Consider the following 7041-nt stretch of genomic DNA (forward strand, 5'->3'; position numbering starts at 1 on the left):
AAAAAAATCATTATCTGCAGTGCTTTAAAAATAACTAGGTGTACAGTAATGCAAATAATAAAAACTAAAATATGGTAATAGAATTTATGGAAAACAAAAAACCCACAATGGATAAGTATAGTTAGCATTATTCCATTTCTCATCTTTAAAGATGGTTGTAATTTAACCTGTTCCTTTTAATATGTTCACATTATAAATGTTGGAAGGTTTTTTTAAATAATGTATGTTGTATTTTTGTGTTTAAAAAGACAAAATGTATATAGGGATTTAATAAACACTTAAAAGATATAGTTCTAACTTGGCAGAAAAGGAGTTAAAAGTTGAACCATCTGAGGAAGCAATCGGAACATTCCATTACCCATATGAGAAAGGGGGTGGGGGGATTTTTTGCAATCAGTTGGTTATTTGACAATATTTTTTAAACAAAATTTCAAACGACTTAGTGAACTTATAGTTATAAACCATAAGAGATAAATCTGTAAATTAAAATAAGCAAACCTGAGGTAAAATTCTAAGGGACGTCTCTCTCCCCTTTTTATAGACAAGCTCCAAGGAACAGATGGGTCAGTCTGGCTGCAGTGGTTCTAGGCACAAGACAACATTGACCCTGGTTAGTTCTGGGCTTGCAAAGTATTTCAAGGTCCTTTTGACCTGCTTAAGTATTTCCTTTCAGCACAATCACAATGCACTTAATAATCACAGCAATGGCTTCCAGTGACAGTCAGGCCTCATTTACCTGAATGAGGCTGGGGAGAAAGAAGGGAAGAACATGATAGTAATTAAGATAAATGTAGCACTGAGAGGTCTTAATATATCTTTGGACCTCAATTATCTAGACATCTCAGGGGACACCCCAAAACTTTGTTTAATCAAGAATTCAGTTACTTGATTAAGTACAAGAATTCAGGGGGAACCATTTTAAAGTGTAAATAATAACTTCACCTGATGTGCTAAAGTAAAATGTCACTAGGCCATTTCAAATCTCTAGGTAGCAGAGTTTTAATGGATTTGGCTAATCAAGATCTTTCTGTGTATAATATTGAGGGACATGTCCAGGTTTCAAATAAATAAAGTAGTTTTTTGGAGAACTGAGGCTAGGCTAATTTAGACCCTGAGTAGCTAGTTTACAAAACTAGGTGCCCAAATACAGATTTAGATGCCTAAATACTTCTTATAGGCATCTGAATGCACTTTAAGAAAGCAAAGTGTTTTAAACTTCCAATTATGTTCTTTGTGATATTTTTAACAGTTCAGCATGGTTTTCTATTATGAAGTGAGATAGCATGGTCTCTCTGATTTACAAGGCAATAATAAGAGTCCCAAGAAAGTGAGGAGTCATGTCCTTCAATCTGTATCTGGAGTGTTTGGGTAACTGTAGCCATTCAAAATGTTTGGGAAGTTGTTGGTGTAACAGCAGCCATTTTATCGATGGTAAACAAGAGCAGAGTTATATTATCATAGGGGGAAAAATGTGTAGCACAATAGATACGTATGATGCTTTGTTGGCAGCTATGAACAAGACAAGGTCCTTATCCTGTGGAGCTTTAAAATCTAAAGTTAAACCAAAATCACAACAAAGAGAACAGACAGAGTGTGTGGGGAAGTAAATGGTAAACAAATGGAGAGGGATAGCCCTTTGTAGTCCCAATTTCCTGCTGCTATATCTTCTAAGAAAATAAAACCTATGTAGAATATAAAACTGCTTCTGTCTGCCAGCGTCTCTTCTAAATACCTGCTGTTTAATAAAACTAATAATTATGAGGCTAGTATTAAATGCAGAGAGACCAAGTACTGAACGGAAGTAGAGACTGAACTACCTTCTCAACCTTTAGAGGTGGTCTCTTCAGGGCTGAGGTATAACAGCAGAGCAGTGCAAGGAAGCTTGAGTTATTGCTGCCCTATTTCATGGATAAATAAGGACTTCAGTCTCCAGTGTTATCAATTTTATGAGCTCTATATTCACACACGCACAAAAATAGCACTTTAGAAAAAGACTCCAGTATGATTTTGCAATCAGAGAGAAACATGTATGCAGACACACATCTGTTATATTATTAATACTGTAACTTGTTGCTTAGCATATATACTGTTGCTAAAACTTTTCTCTTTTTGTTTTGTTTTATCATTTGTGAAGAAAAAAGATATTGTATTTCTTTTTTCCCTGTTAACTTTTTTTTAAAAGTAGAGAGAAAAAAACTACACATAAACTTCTCATAGTATATTAGGCATTTGCTACCTAACGTTAATTATACTTGAAACAGGAAAGATATTTCTAAACCTAAAAGTTAACTACAATATCACAACTACCAGGACAGTTATATATACACCTCTACCCCGATATAACGTGACCCAATATAACATGAATTTGGATATAACGCGGTAAAGCAGCGCTCCGGGGGGGGGGCGGGGCTGCACGCTCTGGCGGATCAAAGCAAGTTCGATATAACGCGGTTTCACCTATAACGCGGTAAGATTTTTTGGCTCCCGAGGACAGCGTTATATCGGGGTAGAGGTGTATATCTATTTATTATTACAGATATACTGAAGTGAAGAATTGTTTCTTTCTGGAAATTGCAAATGAAGATTTCTTTATTTCATTTCAGGCATTTTGGCAACCCCCATATATAGAGGATTTTTTGTGAAATTTTGGGGTGCTAGAGAAATTATATCAAATCTTATGAAGAGCAACCTTCTCAAGAAAGTCTGACAGATATCTCTAAAATTATTTTTTGGAAGAGGACAAAGGTGAGAGAGACGGTAAGAAAAATATTCAGCATTGAAGGAAGCTTCCATTATTGCTGTCCTGTTTAGTGGATAAAAAAGCACCACAAACATGTCTGCCAAACTGAAATAATTTCCTTTTCTCCTTTAAATAAGCCTGGCCAGATTCCTAGGATTACAAAGGCAACATAATAAAATAAAAACATGCAAACTCCACCTTTAATATAGCAACATGAGATATGAAAGCACACAGTAAGCCAGCCTCAAAAATGGAAATATATATGTGATAGAAGAACATCTAAAAGTTCGGACTTCAATTTACATAAGCATCGAAACCTACAGACTCCTATCACTGGGTGTGGGTCCTACAACCCTTGTCTCCATACAATCCTCCTCCCATGTTCATTATGACAGACACTCACTATCACCAATAACCTCCCAATAATCATCTTCCTTCTTTACTTGGTGTTCACTTGTTCTTGAGGAGGATTTGTGGCCTGCTCTGCCATTTAATATCTTTGGCAATCAGGTGCATGCCCCTTCCAACAATCTTTTGGAGCAATCCCTCTCCCCTTCCCCCCCATACTCCTCCTGTCTTTCACATGGACATAAGCAAAAATTATGCTGTTGTGGTACTGCTGAGAATGAGGAGTAGGGTTTAGTGAAACAGGGAACCTTAAGACAGTGGCTCTCAACCTTTCCAGACTACTGTAACCCTTTCAGGAGTCTGATTTGTCTTTTGTACCCCCAAGTTTCACCTCATTTAAAAACTACTTGCTTACAAAATCAGACATAAAAATATAAAAGTGTCACAGCACACTATTACTTAAAAATTACTTACTTTCCTATTTTACCATATAATTATAAAATAAATCAATTTGAATATAAATATTGTACTTACATTTCAGTATATAGTTTAGAACAGTGTAAAACAAGTAATTGTATGTGTCAGAGTTCCCTCCCTACTCTGAACTCTAGGGTACAGATGTGGGGACCCGCATGAAAGACCCCCTAAGCTTATTTCTACCAGCTTAGGTTAAAAACTTCCCCAAGGCACAAATTCTTCCTGGTCTTTGGATGGTATGCTGCCACCACCAAGTGAGTTAGACAAAGATTCAGGAAAAGGACCACTTGGAGTTCCTGTTTCGCAAAAATATCCTCCCAAGCCTCTTCACCCATTTTCCTGGGGAGGCTTGAGAATAATATACCAACCAAATAGGTAAACAAGGTGAGCACAGACCAGACCCTTGGATTTTTTAGGACACTAAAAACCAATCAGGTTCTTAAAAGCAGAACTTTATTATGAAGAAAAAAAAGTGAAAGAAGCACTTCTGTAAAATCAGGATGGAAGGTAATTTCACAGGGTAATAAGATTTTAAACACAGAGGATTCCCCTCTAGGCAAAACTTCAAAGTTACAAAAAACAGGAATAAACCCCCCTCTTAGCATAGGGAAAATTCACAAGCTAAAACAAAAGATAACCTAATGCATTTCCTTGCTATTACTTACAATTTGTAATCTTAGATGCTTATTTCAGATATGGCTTTAGGAGATGTATTTTTTCTGCCCTGGTCACTCTCTGTCCCGGAGAGAACAACAAAGAGACTACAAAACAAAAACCTTCCCCCACAGATTTGAAAGTATCTTCTCCCCTTATTGGTCCTTTTGGTCAGGGGTCAACCAGGTTATTTGAGCTTCTTAACCCTTTACAGGTAAAGGAGGGATTTTATGTTACCCTTAGCTGTATATTCATGACAGTATGGTATTTTAGTTTTTACTGATTTTGTTGGTGCTTTTTATGTAGCTTGTTGTAAAACTAGGCAAAAAGCTAGATGAGTTGATGTACTCCCTGAAAGACCTCTACACACACCCTAAGGGTGAACATACCCCTGGTTGAGAACCACTGCCTTAGAAACACCATGCTAACTATGTGATGAAACCAAGCTATTCCAGTTCAAAACTCAAATGTACTATGAAAAGCTGCTCTTAAATGGTTGTTGAGATCCAGATAGTGAAAAAAAGTCATAAACAAATATTTTGTTTAAGTCATGTATGTGACAGACTTTGAAGAAAACACTTGTAGACTGCTAAATAAATTCAAAGGCACAAACACTGAGTATTTTCATTTGCATCATGTGTAGTCTACACAGCTCTAGTTGTGATGTTCCTTAGTCCAAAAATTAACTGCAGTAGCTCTGAGAATTTTCTAGTTGTCTATTTTAAGCTATTATAGTACTAATAGTGTGCTAAATACTTTTACAGACAAGCTAAAAACAAAGTTGCCACACAGAACTTGCAACCTAAATACAACCTTTTGAAGATAGGTGAGAAAAAATTCTGGTAAAGGAATGATTGTGTTAAAATATTTTCAACTGCAATACAGTCTATAGATGTTTAACATTTTTCCCTGAACCAGCTCACGTATCATAATTTCATATGACTGCTTTTTTGTAAAGAAAACAGATGCAACTATGATAAAATATAAGTTCTGACAAAACGTGCTCTCCAGCTGATCCTTAGCTGATTTACTTTATAAAGTGTTTTTCAAACACAGATATCATTCACTGTATTGTTTTTGCCATCATTGACATGGCACATAAATTCAATTCAAGCACTATCTTTTATACTGGGGTGGGCAAACTTTTTGGCCCGAGGGCCACATCTGGGTATAGAAATTGTATGGCGGGCCATGAATGCTCACAAAATTGGGGTTGGGGTGCAGGAAGAGGTGAGGGCTCTGGCTGGGGGTGGGGCCAGAAATGAGGAGTTCAGGGTATGGGAGGGGACTCCAGGCTGGGGCAGTGGGATGCAGGCTTGGGGATGGGGCTGAAGGGGTTTGGAGTGTAGGAGGGTGCTCTGGGATGGGACTGAGGGGTTCGGAGGGTGGGAGGGGGATCAGGGCTGGGGCAGGGGGTTGGGGCATGGGGGGGGTGAGGGCTCCAGCTGGGGGTGCAGGCCCTGGAGAGGGGCTGGGAATGAGGGGTTTGGGGTGTAGGAGGGTGCTCCAGGCTGGGACCGAGGGGTTCAGAGGGCGGGAAGGGGATCAGGGCTGGGGCAAGGGTGCCGGGGCGTAGCTCAGGGGTGCAGGCTCCAAGCGGCTCCCGGAAGCAGCGGTATGTTCCCCCCTTTGGCTTCTATGCAGAGGCATGGCCAGGCGGCTCTGGTGTGCGCTGCCCTGTCAGCAGGAAAAGAGGGCAACTAGGGGCTTTTTGTGTCTATCTTTGGGAGCAGCTGAGAAGGAAACACTCAAAAAATGCTTGGGAAAATACAGTCTAAAGAGAAAAGATGAATAATCCCTGAGGAAATGCAAGAAAAAACAAGGGCTTTGAACAGAAGAGAGACAGCATTAACTAGACTAATGGAAACTGGAACTTGAGCCTGGAGCAAAGCACAAGATGGTGAGATATAACTCTGGAAATGAAGGGGAACGTGAATGAAAGTACAGAAAAACACTGAGAAACTTGAAGAAATCTATGAATGGCTGTTATATGGGATATAATACAGAATGGATGATTGTCAGGATAAAGTATCTCAGGAACCACAGAGTACATATCATTATTTGATCAATTCAATCACTTAAACCCCTCATAGATGATTAGGAGTTATGGGTCATACCATGGTGCTATTTAAGAAAATTATTTCCTCTAAAATTACAGCAATATATCATATGTAACCAATTATTTTGATTATGTTTGTGCAGGTAATGTACAGACAAAGATACATATATACATACTGGAGTCTCCTCAGGCCAGGGACTGTGTCTTCTTATGTTTGTACACTGCCTAACAGAATTGATGCAATCCTGGTTAGGGCTCCTAAGCATTACTGTAATATAACTGAAACAGTAACAAACATGAGTTTGTAGATTAATACACTTCTAAAAAATATACAAAGATAAACTCCATTAAAATTAAATTCTTAAAATTAACATTGCACCTGTCACTGACCATGATTATTATACTTAAGATTTCAAAACCATTTCCATTATAACTTCTTATTTTCACTCACATATGATTTAAACACAATACACAATCTTCCCCTATTAGACTCCAACATACACGTTTTGAGCTGAATCTTTCCAGGCTTTGTCTCTGTCCAAAGGTAAATTATTTTTGGAAAATCTGAGGGGAAAATCATTTAGACAATTTTAAAATATGGGAGAGTAAAAACAAATGAAGAAACTTTAAAAGTTGGAAAACAAATAAACCACTAAATGGAAAATGGACTTTTCTAAGTTTGAATAATTGGTTTTTTAAAGAATTATGATTGTTTGAAAATTACATATGATGCATCCTTAATTGAGATATTCTTCTGTCTTTA

The 7041-nt window shown here is 37.8% G+C and overlaps 1 long non-coding RNA gene across 1 annotated transcript; it reads right to left on the reverse strand.

Annotated features, from left to right (window-relative positions):
- Positions 1–498: 498 nt before the first annotated feature.
- LOC112104607 lies at positions 499–6822 on the reverse strand. Its single transcript, XR_003899778.1, has 3 exons — positions 6730–6822; positions 6455–6557; positions 499–584 (listed from the first exon to the last, which is right to left on the reverse strand). It is a non-coding gene; the product is annotated as an uncharacterized LOC112104607 (long non-coding RNA).
- Between the last annotated feature and the right edge of the window lie 219 nt (positions 6823–7041).

This window comes from Terrapene carolina, unplaced genomic scaffold (assembly GCF_002925995.2).
Source record: "Terrapene carolina triunguis isolate 2854851 unplaced genomic scaffold, T_m_triunguis-2.0 Scaffold69, whole genome shotgun sequence".
Lineage (NCBI taxonomy): Eukaryota > Metazoa > Chordata > Testudines > Emydidae > Terrapene > Terrapene triunguis.